Source organism: Oncorhynchus clarkii, chromosome 15, assembly GCF_045791955.1.
Source record: "Oncorhynchus clarkii lewisi isolate Uvic-CL-2024 chromosome 15, UVic_Ocla_1.0, whole genome shotgun sequence".
Taxonomy (NCBI): Eukaryota; Metazoa; Chordata; class Actinopteri; order Salmoniformes; family Salmonidae; genus Oncorhynchus; species Oncorhynchus clarkii.
In genome coordinates, this window is record NC_092161.1 from 33,756,301 (window position 1) to 33,775,855 (window position 19,555).

A 19,555-nucleotide genomic window follows, 5' to 3' on the forward strand; every position below is an offset into this window, starting at 1 on the left:
CAATTTAAGTCCTTAGTGATTTGGACACAGAGGGACTTAAAGCCTTAATTGTGTATTACAGCCTGATTAATCAGGCTAGATAAAGAGCTTATTCTGTAGACAGCAATTCAGGCATTGATGGTGGATGTATGATATTGACCCTTTCAACATGTAAATGTTTCATAATTCTATCTAGTTTTTTGGGGGGCAAATAGCCCAATAATGTCTCTTCAGGAAGGTTGGCAAGTTTACCAAAAGTCATTAAGTTTACCAAAACTCATAGTAGAGAGAATGATTTATTTCAGTTTTTATTTCTTTCATCACATTCCCAGCGGGTCAGAAGTTTACATACACTCAATTAGTATTTGGTAGCATTGCCTTTAAATTGTTTAACATGGGTCAAACGTTTTGGCCCATTCCTCCTGACAGAGCTGGTGTAACTGAGTCAGATTTTTTGGCCTCCTTGCTCTCACACACTTTTTCAGTTCTGCCCACAAAATGTCTGTATGATTGAGGTCAGGGCTTTGTGATGGCCACTCCAATTCCTTGACTTTGTTGTCCTTAAGCCATTTTGCCACAACTTTGGAAGTATGCTTGGGGTCATTGTCCATTTGGAAGACCCATTTGCGACCAAGCTTTAACTTCCTGACTGATGTCTTGAGATGTTGCTTCAATATATGCACAAAATTTCCCGACCTCATGATGCCATCTATTTTGTGAAGTGCATCAGTCCCTCCTGCAGCAAAGCACCCCCACAACATGATGCTGCCACCCCAGTGCCTCACGGTTGGAATGGTGTTCTTCGGCTTGCAAGCATTCAACTTTATCCTCCAAACATAATGGTTGTTATGGCAAAACAGTTCTATTTTGTTTCATCAGACCAGAGGACATTTCTCCAAAAAGTATGATCTTTGTCTCCATGTGCAGTTCCAAACTGTTGTCAGGCTTTTTTTATTGCGGTTTTGGAGCAGTGGCTTCTTCCTTGCCTGAGGAGCGTTTCAGGTTATGTCGATACAGGACTCGTTTGACTGTGGATACAGATACTGTTGTACCTGTTTCCTCCAGCATCTTCACAAGGTCCTTTGCTGTTGTTCGCACAAAAGCACATTAATCTCTAAGAGACAGAATGCATCTCCTTCCTGAGCGGTATGGTGGCTGCCTGGTCCCATGGTGTTTATACTTGCGTACTATTCTTTGTACAGATGAACGTGGTACCTTCAGGCATTTGGAAATCACTCCCAAGGATGAACCAGACTTGTGAAGGTCCACAATTCTTTTTATGAGGTCTTGGCTGATTTCTTTTGATTTTCCCATGATGCCAAGCAAAGAGGCACTAGGTTTGAAGATAGGCCTTGAAATACATCCACAGGTACACCTCCAATTGACTCATGAGATCAATTAGCCTATCAGAAGCTTCCAAAGTCATCACATAATTTTCTGGTGTTTTCCAAGCTGTTTAAAGGCACAGTCAACTTAGTGTATGTAAACTTTTGACCCACTGGAATTGTAATACAGTGAATTATAAGTGAAATCATCTGTCTGTTAACAATTGTTGGAAAAATGACTTGTGTCAGGCACAAAGTAGATGTCCTAACCGACTTGCTAAAACTATAGTTTGTTAATTAACAATACATTTGTGGAGTGGTTGAGAAACGATCTTTAATTACTCCAACCTAAGTGTATGTAAACTTCCAACTTCTGTATATTTACCTCAATTACCTAGTCCCTCTGCATATCGTCTTGGTACTGGTACCTCGTGTATATAGCCACGTTTTTTAAAACTTTTTGTTTATTTATTCCTTTTTAAATGTTTCTATTTCTTCTATTTTTTTCTCTGCATTTCACTGTTAGTCTACACCTGTTGTTTATTAAGCATGTGACAAATAACATTTGAATTGATAATTTCACAAATGCAAAATATAGACTTACTGTACACTTTTATCCGGCTTTATCACAGTTGCAGGCAACAGTATTTTTCAGTAAGCACACATTTCTAGTGACCTTCTTCTGTTTCACACAGGTGTTCGGATTATGCTAGATAACTAATTAGCACAGGTGGTCGCCTCTGTCTTCCGTAAACAGGCGCTGTAAAATGGAGATATGGTCGTGTGGGAACACTAACCATATAAAGGTGTGTAGTAATTTAACCTTTTATTTTTTTGAAAATTATTTCTTGCTGATATGAAAGATAAGGACCTTATGCTTCCAATACCGTATGGCAAGCAAAGCATGTTTACTTGCAGAATGAGCGTCGGGGCTCTTAACAAAAGTCCCCTCGGCTTAAGGTAGTTAGCGTATATGAATGGGGTCGGTGGCAAAGAGCTTTGATAAGATAATACTGAATATTTGAAAGCCTGTTTTAACAGTAAAGGATACTAATACAATCTGTAAATAAGAACCATTGATGGCATTGACTTGTAAGCATAATCAGAAATGACAAGGATAGCAAAACAAGATATTGTTTTCAAAACCGGATGTTTTGGGGAACCACGCATAGCAGAGATACAATATTTGGGGGGAGATTTTCAGTTTCAACATTTCTTTAGCCCCATCCCTCAGCAGTTTACCAAAACAAGAGTTTTGTGTCCACTTTGCCCTTTGTTCCCAAACCCCTACTTTTTTTTGTTAAATATATGGATACTATCCATTGGATAGTTAGGTTTCTTAACTGTGTTGACAAGTATTTTCCAATACAAATTAAAAGGCTGGAAGGTAAGAATGCTGGAGGTCTGCATCATTTTAGGTTCACAAAGGTGGGCATGGCACTTTGGTCGATATTTTTGCATACACAGTAGCTGAGGTGTGATGTCAGTGGGAGTATTTAAAAAAAATACAAATTTCTCCAGTATAAATAGAGCAGTGATTGACACCCAGTCTTATTTAATCAATGCGTTGGTGGGAGGACATATGACAAAGAATACCAATTAAATTTAGGTTTCAGAATGAATATGCCTCTGTTGATTTTACAGTTGGATAATCTTATGAATACATAGAGAAATATTCAATGCCAGGGCTTTTATCATCTCTTTCATACATCCTTCTATATTCACACCCTTCAGGTGTTTGTCTAACATCTCCTGGGAACCTTCCTCCCTTTCTCTCCTCCTCCTGTTCTTAATACAGACTTTCTACTCAACTCTCTCTTTCTCACCACCCCTCTCCCTCTCTTCATATCTCCCTCTCTCTCTGTGTCTCTGTGTCTCCCTCCCTCTCTCTACCCCCCCCCCCCCCCTCTCTCTTGATCTCTCCCCCCTCTGTGTCTCTCGGTCTCTCCCCCTCCCTCTCTCTATCTCTACCTCTCTCTCTCTCCCTGTCCCATTTTCCAAAACTGCTCCACCACCTCCACTGTCCCCTCATTAATTTCTCCTTTCCCAAGATGGCTTTCTCAGTACCTCTCCTCCTCCTCCTTTTCTCCTCTCTTCCCTCCATTTGCATCCTGGCGCTACGCTCCACGCGTCTGGCTGGAGTCAGATGGCTAATTGTGTCCCATCTGTTGGGAGAGGTCTGTGCTAAATCCAGGCTAAGGCCCTATTCTGAGATGAAGGACAGTCTCTGAGGAGCGGAGTGGCGAAACAGATTTCTACTTTTCAATTCATATTACCTCCTTGCCTTACCTTTCGTTGTGGCTGGCAACATCACATTCTTGGTCCACAGCTAAAAATGACTGTAAATATCACAGTAGCCACTAAGCCACAGTAAGAACAAACGATTTAACAATCCTAACAACTTTTCTTCTAAAACATGTTACAATGGTTAATAATGCAACAATTCACAAGCATGTGCAGACAATTAAAGGGTATATTTTCTCATCCGTACACATTAAATTAGCAATGAATGGCACTGTTTGCATACAGTGTCATTCATACTATAATATAGGCCACACAACTAGGTAACGTTAGCTAGCTAAAGAAAATAATTTCTGCATCCTCACATAAACGTTGTGGCTGTAGGTTAATGCTAATGTTCAGCTGAACCATAGCTGGAAAGGAGAGCTCTTAAGCTTACACTGGCTACAGTATTAATGTTACCTTAGAACAAACCAGGCTTAATTTTATCAATATCATGGAAGTCATTACAGGGCTGGACATTAACTTTGTCCTTTGGACAAGTAAGACTGATTATTTATTTTTTTGGTCTGAAAGCTCAAGTCAATTATCCCTCTAAAATGAATGGTCTGTACACCGTGGGCCAAAAAGGTGACTGAAAATTGTCTTTTGGATGCAAGGAACCACTGCACAAAATACTTTAAATTATTATCACTGGTATTGACAATGGAAGGCTGCTGGTCTATGATCCCTGTATTATATCTCCTGCCATTGTGGCTTTGAGCAATGCACTTGGGGAAAACCATCCACGTCGCGGACACCAACACCTTCTTCGCCCGCTTTGAGGATAACACAGCGCCCCCGACGTAGCCCGCTACCATGGACTGTGAGCTCACCTTCTCGGTGGCCGACTCGAGTAAGACATTTAAGAGTGTTAATAACACGCTCACTGCTGCCGACCCAGACGGCATCCCTAGCCGCATCCTCAGAGCATGCACAGACCAGCTGGCTGGAGTGTTTACGGACATATTTCCAGTCTGCTGTCCCCACATGCTTCAAGATGGCCACCATTGTTCCTGTACCCAAGAATGCAAAGGTAACTGAACTAAATGACTATCACCCATAGCACTCACTTCTGTCATCATGAAGTACTTTGAGTGGCTAGTCAAGGCGCATATCACCTCTACCTTACCTGACACCCTAGACCCACTTAAATTTGCTTACCACCTCAATAGATCCACAGACAATGCAATCACAATAGCACTGCCATATCCCATCTTTACAAGAAGAATACCTATGTAAGAATGGTGTTCATTGACTATAGCTCTGTATTCAACAACATAGTATTCCATAGTAGCACCATAGTAGCTCATCATTAAGCTTGAGGCCCTGGGTCTGAACCCCACCCTGTGCAACTGGATCCTGGATGTCCTGACGGGCCGCCCCCAGGTGGTGAAGGTAGGAAACGACACCTCCACTTCGCTGATCCTCAACAGTGGTGCCCCACAAGGGTGTGTGCTCAGCCCCTCCTATACTCTCTGTTCACTTATGATCGCGTGGCCATGCATGCCTCTAACTCAATCATCAAGTTTGCAGATGACACAACAGTAGTAGGCCTGATTACCAACAGTGACAAGACAGCCTACAGGGAGGAGGTGAGGGCCCTGGGTGTGTGGTGCCAGGAAAATTACTTCACTCTACGTCAACAAAACAAAGGAGCTGACTTAAGGAAACAGTAGAGGGAGCACCCCCTCATCCACATCGACTGGACCGCAGTAGAGATGGTGGAAAGCTTCAAGTACTTCGGCGTACACATCACTGACAAACTGAAATGGTCCACCCACACAGATAGTGTGATGAAGAAGGTGCAACAGCACCTCTTCAACCTCAGGAGGCTGAAGAAATTTGGCTTGGCACCTAAAACCCTCATAAACTTCTACAGATGCACAATTGAGACCATCCTGTCGGGCTGTATCACCTCCCGGTACAGCAACTACACGCCCGCAACCACAGGGCTCTCCAGAGGGTGGTGCGGTCTGCACAATGCATCATCGGGTGCAAACTACCTGCCCTCCAGGACACCTACAGTGCCCGATGTGACAGGTAGGCCAAAAGGATCAGGGACAACAACCACCCGAGCCACTGCCTTTTCACCCTGCTATCATCCAGAAGGCGAGGTCAGTACAGGTGCATCAAAGCTGGCACCGAGAGACTGAAATACAGCTTCTATCTCAAGGCCATCAGACTGTTAAATTGCATTCTCTAGCACATTAGAGGCTGTGGCCCTATATACATAGACTTGAAATCACTGGCCAATTTAATAATGCAACACTAGTCACTTTAATAATGTTTACATATTTTGCATTACCCATCTCATATGTGTATATACTGTATTCTATTGTACTGCATCTTAGTCTATGCCGCGCTGACATTGCGTGTCCAAATATTTATATATTCTTAATTTCATTCCTTTACTTAGATTTGTGTGTGTTGTGTATTGCTGTGAAATTGTTAGATATTGCTGCACTGTTGAAGTTGGAAACACAAGCATTTCACAACACCCGCAATAACATATACTTAACCCGTGTATGGGATTTTGATATCCCCCCACAAAGTAAAATACTGCACTGAAGGATACTGTATAAAACACATGTGGTCTGCCAACCATCCATCTGGAGAGCTACTGTGTGTGCTGGCTCTTGACTCAACCTTAATCAAACACACCAGAGTCATCGTATCAAGGTCCTGTTGAGCAGCTGATTTCTGGGTTGTTTGAGCAGGGCTGGGGAAGAAGCCTGCACACCCAGTAGCTCTCCTGGACTCTCATGGATAATGGTTGGCCACCCTGCAACATTACAATTCCCACCAAATACTTTTTAAGTTTGTTATTAAATAATTCCCTCACTCAATGAACCAGGGATCAAGTGGCTAACGAAGATGTTTATCTATATTTAAGTCTTGAATATTCAGTGTTCCGGCCAGGGAGATATTGACAGTATAGGCATTAGGCTACTTGTCAATTAGGCTATTCTAATATATATTTTTGTATTACTTTGTCAGAATTACATAGCCACTATTGAATAGAGGAGAATCCTAACCAATTTTGAGCACTTGGGAGACTGTTTTACAACTGGAGTATGTCGTCCATTTGTGGTTAGAGTCTACACGAGTGCCGGTGGAAAGTTATTTTAGGTCATCAGACATGACAAGGACATTAATACATGCTAATAGCTAAATAGTTAACCATCCAAACTACACTATGTTTTGAATTGGCTAACTCGTTAGTCTGTTTTAGGCTTTATCATTATTGTGCCTGCTCGCTCTCTCTCTCCTCTGGCAATGGCCCACTGGCACACATGCAGGTGAGCTATACTGCAACTGGGCAAATAACTCATGAACTAGCAATGAATATCAACAAATGTGCACAGGCAGCTAGGTTCACTTTGATCTCAAAAACGCATCTTGCGACTGCATGATTGAAAGACTGCTCGTGCCTGTCAATGAAAGCCATCAATAATTATACTCCTATGTGCTGTGAGATCTGTCAATGCAGGCCTACAATTATACTCCAGTGCACTCTGCAGAGATTGGGAGGTAAGTGTATAACACATCGTATCCGAAGGACACTTTGGCCGTGTCTATACTTGACAGTTCATATATTTCTGTATTGTGATAATGGAGATCTGATCATGGACTTCCGAACACGTCATGAATCTACATTTATATTTAAATGTGTCCACCATGTCCATGTTGTGTCCATTCCCGATCTATATTCAAGTGCCAGTATGCAGTCTACAAACTGTGGAATAGGCAGCATATGATAATGCCATAACAACTGATGGCAGTAGCTAACTACTGTAGCTAAGTAGCCAGCTAACCTCTGTAGCTAGCCATCGAGTTAGCAAGCAACACTAAAGGGATTGCAAATAAGTCTCTTGTAATTTATTTCGAAATATTAGCTAGCTGGCTAGCATTTATGAGGCCGGGCAAACACGTTCCCCACACTCTAGAAATGTATTTCCTCCAACGTTATAATGAAAAGGAGCCTCTAGGGCACAAAATACATGTTTTCTGGAGACTTGTGGGAGGAATGCTGATGACGTTGCCCACTATGCGATTTTGGTAGCCGGATTGCGTCCAGACTGAGGAGGAATCTTCAAACACAATCGGACCACAAAGCGGCTTTTGTGCGGCTTGACCCGTCTTTTCAATGAGCTCTTCGTATTCTGATAGCAGAAGTCGCATGTAATGTCAAGTGTAGATGACCTTTGATACAATTCTGATCGGAGTAGCCTAATTGTCTGATATTGGGATTTTTGCATAATGTTTTTTTACATGTCCTTTCAAACAACTTAATCCCTTAATCTATAATCTGCTTGTCCGGCAATTATTTTTACTTGCCCTGGGCAAGCAGACAAGCTTTAATGTCGAGCCCTGCATCATATGAAGTAAAAGCAAATTGCTATAAAAACAGTGCTGGCTCAACAAGATATTTCTGTTTACACTGCCCTGCTTAGAGGGGAGCAATTGTCGGACGAGTGTCGTGTGCTGCCTCTGTAGGTAGCGGTCAAGACGTGACAAGTTCATAAATTTACATTGCATTATGTGTTCCCGAAGAGACTTTTAGCAAAAATACAAGTGTGAAGACCCTCTCATTTGTGTCAGGATTTTTACCATATTGACTCAGTTCTGCTGGGGGCAATGGCACCATGTTAACCACTTTCAGTGGGCTCAGATTCACAGATACACATCTTAGTTTTTTTCTAGTTGTTCATGGACTCTTACTTGTGCTGTTAGGCTTGGGATGTGATTGAAACATTCCTGTGGCATTGACTGACTTGACAGAAATGTGCAAAAATAATGCTACCTCCCTCTCCCATTCTGTAATATTTTGTACATGTATCAACGAGTTGTATTGGTAACCTCACTCCTCAACTTGAAATGCCTCCACCTGCACCATCACGTCCTTGTTAGCGTTGTTGAGGGCAGAAATGCGTGTTTGTGAGACAGAGGACACAAGATGAATCCCAGTGAGTGAGGGAGATACAGTATGCTGTTAATCAAGCAACAGAGCCCCATTACATAAGGATTGGGCTGAAGTGCAGACAGATCAAGTCTTCACTCTTTCTCTCTCTCACGTCTTCTCAAATTCAAGCTGCTTTATTGGCATGAAAAACATTGCGTCAATATTGCCAAAGGAAAACTGTGTACAATATACATTGTAAAAAATAATGAGGAATTATAATACAAAAATAATACAAATAACAGTAACAGTCAATAGTAGAAATATAATAAATATAAAAGGCTGAAACTACAACTAACTTAACTGTTATCCTCAACATTACATCAGTACTACAACTACAGTCATCATCATCACTATTACTACTACTACTACCATCATCATCATCATTCAACTGCTATTTTTACCATCACCCCTACTACCCATACCACTACTATTTGGAATAACAATCATAATAATAATAATACTAATAGTAATAACAATAATACTAATAATTATTATGTTACTGCTTACTATGCCGATGTTATTATTCAGTGTCCCTCAGCCTATGGAAAGGCAAATACATATTTGGTTGGAAGAGGAGCCGTTGCTCCTTCGACCCATGAGTATTTTTAGAAATGTGGAATAAATGTTGTAGTTTCTGTGAATAATTCATGTCTTGGTGACAAATATTTCTCACAGTAAAGGAGAAAGTGCATCTCTGTTTCTACCTCCCCCCTCGTGTAGTGACCACATACACCCTCCTCTTTGGGTAGCCATGTTTTTTTTCAGTCTGACAGTTTCTATTGCCAGTTGGTGGTCAATCAGCCTGTACTTGGTAAGGATCTGTCTCTGCTTCGTATCTCTGTCAGTGTAGAGATAATCGGCCAATTCATATTCTCTGTTGGGGCCAGATAGTAATTTAGTCGGCTTTGGGATTTTGTTTCGTTTTTCGTTGTAAATATTGTTGTAAATATGAGTCCTTTAATTGGTTAATGATTTTGTTTATTTGAATTCTTTCTTTTGAAGCAGTTCTGGTGTCAGCTTGGTTGGTTAGGTCCAACACCAGCTGACTGAGAGGGCTTGTTTCTGGGCTCAGCTCTTGGGTTTGAAGTGCTTTAAATCGAAGACTTGAATTTGGACTTGAATTTAGTTGTAGACAAAATTGTAATGATCTTTTTTTGTATTTTCATTATCACTAGAAAGCGACCTAATCCTGCACTAGATGAATTAGTTGGGGCAGGGCCTAAACTTCGGTTTTAGAAGTGGGGGGGACATAATTATTATTATTATATTCGCTTTTTATCAGGTTGGATAAATACTTGAAACAGCCTACCTGACTGCTCGGAGGCATTCGCATGGTCCTAAAGCACCTCATTGCCTTGCGCAAGCGCTCTCTCTCACTCTTGCATGCTCTCTCTTCCTATATCCTTTCTCTCTATCTTCCTATATCCAATCTTTCTCTCGCTCTCACAATCTCTAACTCTTCCTATATCCCTCCTCTCTCACTCTCACACACACTCTCTCTCTCTCTCTCTCTCAATCTTTATATATCCCTTCTGTCTCTCTCTGCGTCTGTCTCTGTCTCTCTGCTTTATTGGCATGGAAAACATATGCTTATATTGCCAATGCAAGTAAAATAGATGATAAACAATAAAAATGTACAGTTGTAACTAGTGCGATGAGAGTCGGGAAGCAAATTCAGTGAGTGTGTGTTTAAAAAAATAAACACAACATAATTAGAAACAAGAACAACGCACAGACATGACACAGAAATAATAACTCCTGGGGAAGGACCCAAAGGGAGTGACATATATAGGGAAGGTAATCCAGGTGAGTCCAGGTGAGTCTGCCGCACAGGTTTGCGTAACGATGGGGACAGGTGTGCGCCATAATGAGCAGCCTGGTGACCTGCAGGAGAGGGAGCACACGTGACAACAGTAAACATTACACTCACAAAATGTACAAAGGAATAGACATTTCAAATGTCATATTATACAGTGTTGTAACAATGTGTAAAGAGTTAAAGTACAAAATAAAATTAAAAGAACATACAGTGCATTTGAAAAGTATTCAGAACCCTTTACTTTTTTTTGTTACAGCCTTATTCTAAAATGTATACAAAAAAAAAATATAGTTTTTATAGTTTTTCCCATTCTTCTATGCAGATCCTATCAAGCTCTCTCAGGTTGGATGGGGAGCGTCGCTGCACAGCTATTTCAAAGTCTCTCCAGGGATGTTCGATCGGTTTCAAGTCCGGGCTCTGGCTGGGCCGCTCAAGGACATTCAGAATCTTGTCCCGATGCCACTCCTTTATTGTCTTGGCTGTGTGCTTAGGGTCCTTGTCCTGTTGGGAGGTGAACTTTTGCCCCAGTCTTTGGTCTTGAGCACTCTGGAGCAGGTTTTCATCAAGGATCTCTCTGTACTTTTCTCCCTTCATCCTTCCCTCGATCATCACAAGTCTCCTGGTCCCTGCCGCTGAAAAACATCCCCACAGCCTGATGCTGCCACCAACCTGCTTCACCGTAGGTCTGACAGTTTTTAGGTGCCTTTTTGCAAACTCCTAGTGGGCTGTCATGTGTCTTTTACTGAGGAGTGGCTTCCGGCTGGCCACTCTACCAGGCCTGATTTGTGGAGTGTTGCAGATGGTTGTCCTTCTGGAAGATATTCCTATCTCCACAGAGGAACTCTGGAGCGCTGTCAGAGTGGCCATCAGGTTCTTGGTCACCTCCCCGATCAAGGCCCTTCTCCCCCGATTGCTCAGTTTGGCGTGGTCGGACAGCTCTAGTTAGAGTCTTTGTGGTTCCACATTTTTTCCATTTAAGATTGATGGAGGCCACAGTGTTCTTGGAGACCTTCAATGCTGCATACATTTTTTTGGTACCTCTCCACAGATCTGTGCCTGTCTCAGAGCTCTACAGACAATTAATTTAGACCTTTATGCTCTGACGTTCACTGTCAACTGTGGGACATTAAATAGACAAGTGTGTGCCTTTTCCAAATCATGCCCAATCAATTGAATCATGTTCAATCAATTAATTGAATTTACTACAGAAAGACTCCAAGTTGTAGAAACATCTCAAGGATGATGAATGAAAACAGGATTCACCTGAGCTCAATTTTGAATCTCATAGCAATGGGTCTGAATACTTACGTGAATAAGGTATTTCAGTTTTTTTTAATTTCTGGAAACCTGTTTTCTCTTTGTCATTATGGGGTATTGTGTGTAGATTGAAGAGGAAATTATTTTATTTAATACATTTTCGAATAAAGCTGCAATGTAACAAAATGTGGAACACTGTAAATATGGGTTGTATTTACAATGGTATTTGTTCTTCACTGGTTGTCTTGTGGCAACTGGTCACAAATATGGCTGCTGTGATGGCACACTGGTATTTCACCCAATAGATATGGGAGTTTATCAAAATTGGATTTGTTTTCAAATTCGTTGTGGGTCTATGTAATCTGAGGGAAATATGTGTCTAATATGGTCATATATTTGGCAGGAGGTTAGGAAGTGCAGCTCAGTTTCCACCTCATTGTGTGGGAGAGTGTGCACATAGCCTGTCTTCTCTTAAGAGCCAGGTCTGCCTAGGGTGGTCTCTCAATAGCAATGCTATACTCCCTGAGTCTATACATAGTCAAAGATTTCCTTAATTTTGGGTCAGTCACAGCGGTCTGGTATTATGCCACTGTGTACTATTTGTTTATAGCCAAATAGCTTTCTATTAAAAAAAAATATATATATTCTTTCCAATGTGTCAAGTAATTATCTTTTTATTTTCTCATGATTTGATTGGGTCTAATTTTGTTGCTGTCCTGGGCCTCTGTGGTCTGTTTGTGTACAGAGCCCCAGGACCAGCTTGCTTAGGGGACTCTTTTCCAGGTTCATCTCTGTGTAGGTGATGGCTTTGCTATAGAAGGTTTGGGAATCGCTTCCTTTTAGGTGGTTATAGAATTTTAACGACTCTTTTCTGGATTTTGATAATTAGCGCTTATTGGCCTATTTCTGCCATGCATGCATTATTTGGTGTTTTATGTTTTACTTGGAGGATATTTCTGCTGATGTCTCAATTTGGTGTTTGTCCCATTTTGTGAATTCTTGGTTGGTGAGTGGACCCCAGACTTCACAACCATAATTGGTTATGGGTTCTATAACTAATTCAATTATTTTTTGCCAGATTCAAATTGGTATGTCGAATGATGTTCCTTTTGATGGCTTAGAAGGCCCTTCTTGCCTTGTCTCTAAGATCGTAAACAGCTTTGTGGAAGTTACCTGTGGGGCTGATATTTAGGCCAAGGTATGTATAGTTTTTGTGTATTCTAAGGCAATGGTGTCTATATGGAATTTTTATTTGTGGTCCTGGCAACAAGATCTTTTTTTGGAACACCATTATTTTTGTCTTACTGAGATTTACTGTCAGGGCACAGGTCTGACAGAATCTGTGGAGACGATCTAGTGCCCTCGCCAATTTGTTGATACGCTATATGACAAATGATGTGGACACCTACTCGTCGAACATCTCATTCCAAAATCATGGGCATCAATATGGAGTTGGTCCCCCCTATGCTGCTATACAGACTCCACTCTTTTGGGAAGGCTTTCCACTAGATGTTGGAACATTGCTGCGGGGATTTGCTTCTATTCAGCTATGAGCATTCGTGAAGTCGGGCAATGGTGTTGGGTGATTAGGCCTGGTTCATAGTCTGCGTTCCAAATCATCCCAAAGGTGTTCAATGGAGTTGATGTCAGAGCTTAGAGTCTTGGTGGTTCCGAACTTCTTCCATTTTTATTTTTTTATTTTTTTTATTTTGAAGAATTTTACCCCCTTTTTTCCCTCCAATTTCGTAGTGTCCAATTGTTGTAGTAGCTACTATCTTGTCTCATCGCTACAACTCCCGTACGGGCTCGGGAGAGACAAAGGTTGAAAGTCATGCGTCCTCCGATACACAACCCAACCTAGACGCACTGCTTCTTAACACAGCGTGCATCCAACCCGGAAGCCAGCCGCCCCAATGTGTCGGAGGAAACACCGTGCACCTGGCAACCTTGGTTAGCGCGCACTGCGCCCGGCCCGCCACAGGAGTCGCTGGTGTGCGAGGACAAGGACATCCCTACCGACCAAGCCCTCCCTAACCCGGACGACGCTAGGCCAATTGTGCGTCGCCCAATGGACATCCTGGTCGCGGCCTGTTACGATAGAGCCTGGGCGCGAACCAAGGGTCTCTGGTGGCACAGCTGGCAACTTCTTCCATTTAAGATTGATGGAGGCCTCTGTTTTCTTGGTGACCTTCAATGCTGCATACATTGTTTAGGTATCTTTCCACAGATCTGTGCCTGTCTCAGAGCTCTACAGACAATTAATGGGGTTGATGTGCAGGCCAGTTACACCACTCCAGCCGACGCTTAGCATTGTGCATGGTGTTCTTAGGCTTGTGTGCAGCTGCTTGGCCATGGAAACCCATTTCATGAAGCTCCCGATGAACAGTTCTTGTGCTGACGTTGCTTCCAGAGGCAGTTTGGAACTCGGTAGTGAGTATTGCAACCGAGGACAGACAATTTTTAAGCGCAGTGCGCTTTAGCACTCGGTGGTCCTGTTCTGTGAGCTTGTGTGGCACAGCACTTCGCTGCTGAGCCGTTGTTGCTCCTAGATGTTTGCACTTCACAATAACAGCACTTACAGTTAATTCCTCTAGGGTCTGTGGGACGCTAGCGTCCCACCTGGCCAACATCCAGTGAAATTGCAGAGCACCAAATTCCAAAAGAGAAATACTCATTATAAAAATTCATAAAACATACAAGTGTTATACATCGGCTTAAAGATTAACTTCTTGTTAATCCAACCACTGTGTCAGATTTCAAAAAGGCTTTACGGTGAAAGCATAACATTCTGAGAACAGCGCCCAGCTGAGAAATCATTACAAACATTTACCAGCCAAGTAGAGGAGTTACAAAAGTAAAATTAATCACGATAAAATTAATCACTTACCTTTGATGATCTTCATATGGTTGCACTCACAAGACTCCCATTTACTTAATAAATGTTTGTTTTGTTCGATAAAGTCCCTGTTTATATCCAAAAACCTCAGTTTTGTTGGCACGTTTTGTTCAGTAATCCACAGGCTCAAAGGCAGTCACAACAGCAGACGAAAAATCCGAAAAGTATCAGTAAAGTAGCATTGTGGTCTAACTCCCTTAGAGTGGTCTAACTCCCTCATTTTTCAAAATACAAGCCTGAAACAATTTCTAAAGATGGTTGACATCTAGTGGAAGCCATAGGAAGTGCAATTTGAGTCCTAAGTCATTGGAATCTGTATTGGCAGTCAATGAAAAACTACAAACATAAAAAATCGCACTTTCTGGATGGATTTTTCTCAGGTTTTCAACCTACCATATCAGTTCTGTTAAAATCACAGACATTATTTTAACAGTTTTGGAAACTTTAGAGTGTTTTCTATCCAAATCTAACAATTATATGCGTATCCTAGCTTCTGGGCCCGAGAAACGAGCAGTTTACTTACCCTAGTGAGGTTAACTTTGGAAGCTATAGTAGCTTAGAATTTTGAGAAACGGACTTATTAGAATCAAATCAAATTTTACTGGTAACATATACATGTTTAGCAGATATTAATGCGAGTGTAGCGAAATGCTTGTGCTTCTAGTTCCGACAATGTAATATCTAACAATTCCCCAACAACTACCCAATACACACAAATCTAAAGGGATGGAATAAGAATATGTACTTATAAATATATGGCTGAGCGATGGCCGACATGCTTAAGGAAAGAGGCAATAGATGGTATGAGATACATTTCTCATCTTATCTTATCTTATGTACTGTAAGATATGTAAACATTATAAAAAGTGGCTAATTGCTGTTTAACCTTTTGCATTTAGGGAGCAGTATTTTCGAATTTGGCTAAAAAACATACCCGTTTGAAACCGCCTATTTCTCAGCCCCAGAAACTAGAATATGCATATAATTGTCAGATTAGGATAGAAAACACTCTAAAGTTTCCAAAACTGTAAAAATATTGTCTGTGAGTGTAACAGAACTGATATTGCAGGCGAAAGCCTGAGGAAAATCCAATCAGGAAGTGCCTCTTATTTTGAAACCTCTGTGTTCCTATGCATGCCTATCCTCCATTTAAAGGGAGATCAACCAGGTTCCTTTTTCTATGGCTTCCCTGAGGTGTCAACAGTCTTTAGACGTAGTTTCAGGCTTTTATTTTGAAAAATGAGCGTGAAGGATCACATTGCGTAAGTGGATGGGTGGGGGCTCTCAGAATGAGTTTTGCGCAACTGAGTAAAGCGGCCATTGTTTCTCCCGCTGTTATTGAAAAAGCTACACACTCGGTTGATATATTATCGAATATATATTTTAAAAACAACTTGAGGATTGATTAATAAATACGTTTGACATGTTTCAATGGACATTATGGATATTATTTGGATTATTTGGATTTCGGAACATAACGCCACAAACAAACGTCGGTATTTTGGGTATAAAAATAATCTTTATGGAACAAAAGGAACATTTGTTGTGTAACTGGGAGTCTCGTGAGTGAAAACATCCGAATATCATCAAAGGTAAACAACTTTTTTGATTGCTTTCCTGATTTTCGTGATATAGCTACTTAATGCTTAGTGTACATAATGTTATGTTATGCTATCGATAAACTTACACAAACGCTTGGATTGCTTTCGCTGTAAAGCATAATTTCAAAATCTGAGACGACAGGTGGATTAACAAAAGGCTAAGCTGTGTTTTGCAATATTGCACTTGTGATTTCATGAATATGAATATTTTTTAGTAATATTATTTGACTGTGGCGCTATGCTATTCAGCCGTTGCTGATGACGGTACCGTGATGGGTAGCGTCAATGCCTTGAGATAGAAGCTGTTTTTCAGTCTCTCGGTTCCAGATTTGATGCACCTGTACTGACCTCGCCTTCTGGATGGTAGCGGGGTGAACAGGTAGTGGCTCGGGTGGTTGTTGTCCTTGGATGATCTTTTTGGCCTTTTTCCTGTGACATCGGGTGCTGTAGGTGTCCTGGAGGGACAGTTTTTGTCCCCGGTGATGTGCTGTGCAGACCGCACAGCCCTCTGGAGAGCCTTGCAGTTGCCATACCAGGCAGTGTGATACAGTTGCGCCTTCTTCACCACACTGTCTGTGTGGGTGGACCATTTCAGTTTGTCTGTGTATGCCAAGGAACTTAAAACTTTACACCTACTGTCCCTTCGATGTGGATAGGGGGATGCTCCCTCTGCTGTTTCCTGAAGTCCACAATCATCTCCTTTGCTTTGTTGACGTTGAGTGAGACGTTGTTTTCCTGACACCACACTCCAAGTGCCCTCACCTCCTCCCTGTAGGCTGTCTCGTTGTTGGTAATCAACCCCACTACTGTTGTTGTCTGCAAACTTGATGATTGAGTTTGGGGCGTGCATGGCCACCCAGTCATGGGTGAACAGGGAGTACAGGAGGGGTTGAGCACGCACCCTTGTGGGGCCCAAGTGTTGAGGGTCAGCGAAGTGGAGATGTTGTTTCCTACCTTCACCACCTGGGGGGACGCTGTCAAAGTCCAGGACCCAATTGCACAGGGTGGGTTTGAGACACAGGGCCTGCAGCTTAATGATGAGCTTGGATGGTACTATGATGTGTAATGCTGAGCTCTAGTTAATGAACAGCATTCTTACATAGGTATTCCTCTTGTCCAGATGGTATGGGGCAGTGTGCAGTGTGAAGGCGATTGCATTGTCTGTGTAGCTGTTTGGGCGGTATGCCAACTGAAGTGAGTCTAGTGTGGCCGGTGAGGTGATATGATCCTTGACTAGTCTCTCGAAGCACTTCATGATGACAGAAGTGAGTGCTACGCGGCGATAGTCATTTAGTTCAGTTATCATTGCGTTCTTGGTGGCCATCTTGAAGCATGTCGGGATAGCAGACTGGGATAGGGAGCAATTTAATATGTCTGTGAACACACCAGCCAGCTGGTCTGCGCATGCTCTAAGGACATGACTAGGGATGCTGTCTGGGCCAGCAGCCTTGCGAGGGTTGACACATTTAAATGTCTTACTCATGTCGGCCACGGAGAAGGAGACGGGGGGGGGCGCAGTCCTTGTTAGCGGGCCGGTGGCACTGTATTAACCTCAAAGCGGGCAAAGAAGGTGTTTAGTTTGTATGGAAACAATCCGTCGGTGTCCGTGACGTGGCTGGTTTTCATTTTGTAGTCTGTAATTGCCTGTAGACGCTGCCACACACGTCTCGTGTCTGAGCCGTTGAATTGCGACTTCACTTTGTCACTTTGTCTCTATCCTGACATTTCACTTGTTTGTTTGTTTGCCTTGTGGGGGGAATAACTACACTGTTTATATTGGGCCATATTCCCAGTCCTCTTTCCATGGTTAAATTCGGTGGTTCGCTATTTCAGTTTTGCGCGAATGCCGCCATACATACATGGTTTTTGGTTAGGTTAGGTATTAATAGTCATATTGGGTACAACATCTCCAAAGCACTTCCTTATAAACTCACTCACCGAGTCAGCGTATAGATCGATGTTATTCTCTGAGGCTGCCCTGAACATTTCCCAGTCCGTGTGATCAAAACAATCTTGAAGTGTGGATTCCGATTGGTCAGACGAGCATTGAATGGTTCTAGTCACAGGTACATCCTGATTGAGTTTCTTCCTATAGGATGGTAGGAGCCAGATGGAGTCGTGGTCTCTATACAGAAAGGGGGTATCCTATGACAGTGCCAGGTTTAAAGTCACTGAGCTCCTCAGTAAGGCCATTCTACTGCCAATGTTTGTCTATGGAGATTGCATGGCGGTGTGCTCGATTTTATGCACTTGTCAGCAACGGGTGTGGCTGAAATAGCCGAATCCACTAATTTGAAGGGGTGTCCACATACTCTCACTCTCTCTCTCTATCTAAAATGAGCTTTCCATGCATACAAACAATAGGCATATTGATACACCGACTATGTCCCAAATGGCTCCCTATTTATACAACGGGTGAGTCTAATCCTGAATGCTGATTGGTTGAAACCACATTCCATCCGGTTTCTATTCCACAAGTTGCCACCGGCTAAATCTACAATGCCTATTTACTCTGTTCCATCTGACTGCGCAATCCACTGTCTCATCAGCCCAGCCAGGTAACTTATAAACACTATAAAAAGCATCTAAACATTATCTCACATTTCTTTTAGACCAACATTTTGTTTTCAACAGTGGAGATTTGTATAAATATTGCTGTTGGTCTCTGACATTTGCAACATTGTTTCAATATTCAAATTCGATCTCCTGCTATCCCCTACTAATGAACGGGAGTTGGAGACAGAAAGGCAGGCAGCATTTCTCAGCCAGTCGAAATCATGAATTAGCTGGCTTTTTTTAATGGATATATTCCACAAATGTCAATTGAAAAAAGGTTAAACGAAATGCAGCTAATATGCAGTCTTTCCAGCTTAGTTTGAAGTGACTGTGTTACTGCAGTTGCGTTATTTGATAGCTCCTCTGAACAACAATGTCCTTACGAGTGAGCACATTTTCGATGACAGGCAAAATTGCGCCTCATTAGCTCATTGTTATGGATGTACCCAAATAAATGTCACTAGAAAACAGCTTTAAAAAAATGCAAATGAAGCTACTTTGCTGTTATTCTGGCATTACTTTTTGACGTGACTGTTAATTAGCTGTAGTTGGCTAACTACAGTAGCAAGCAAGGAATAAGAACATTGCCAGTCAGTATGGCAATGCAACATTTAGAACGCGTCCATAGATACAGAACAAAATGACTGGGTCTTGTCTCAAGCGACCCTATATTTTTGTCGGGACTATATCTTGTGGAAGGATAAAATTGTATGAATAAATTAATCAATAACGTTTTTAATTACAATGTCAATCATTCATTGAATATGTTGGCAACCCTTTGTATAGAACACAATGCCCTCGAAGCCGGTGTTTGGACAAAAAAACGTAGTGCACTGTATAGGGAAATAGGTTGCCATTTTGGATGTACTCACCCAC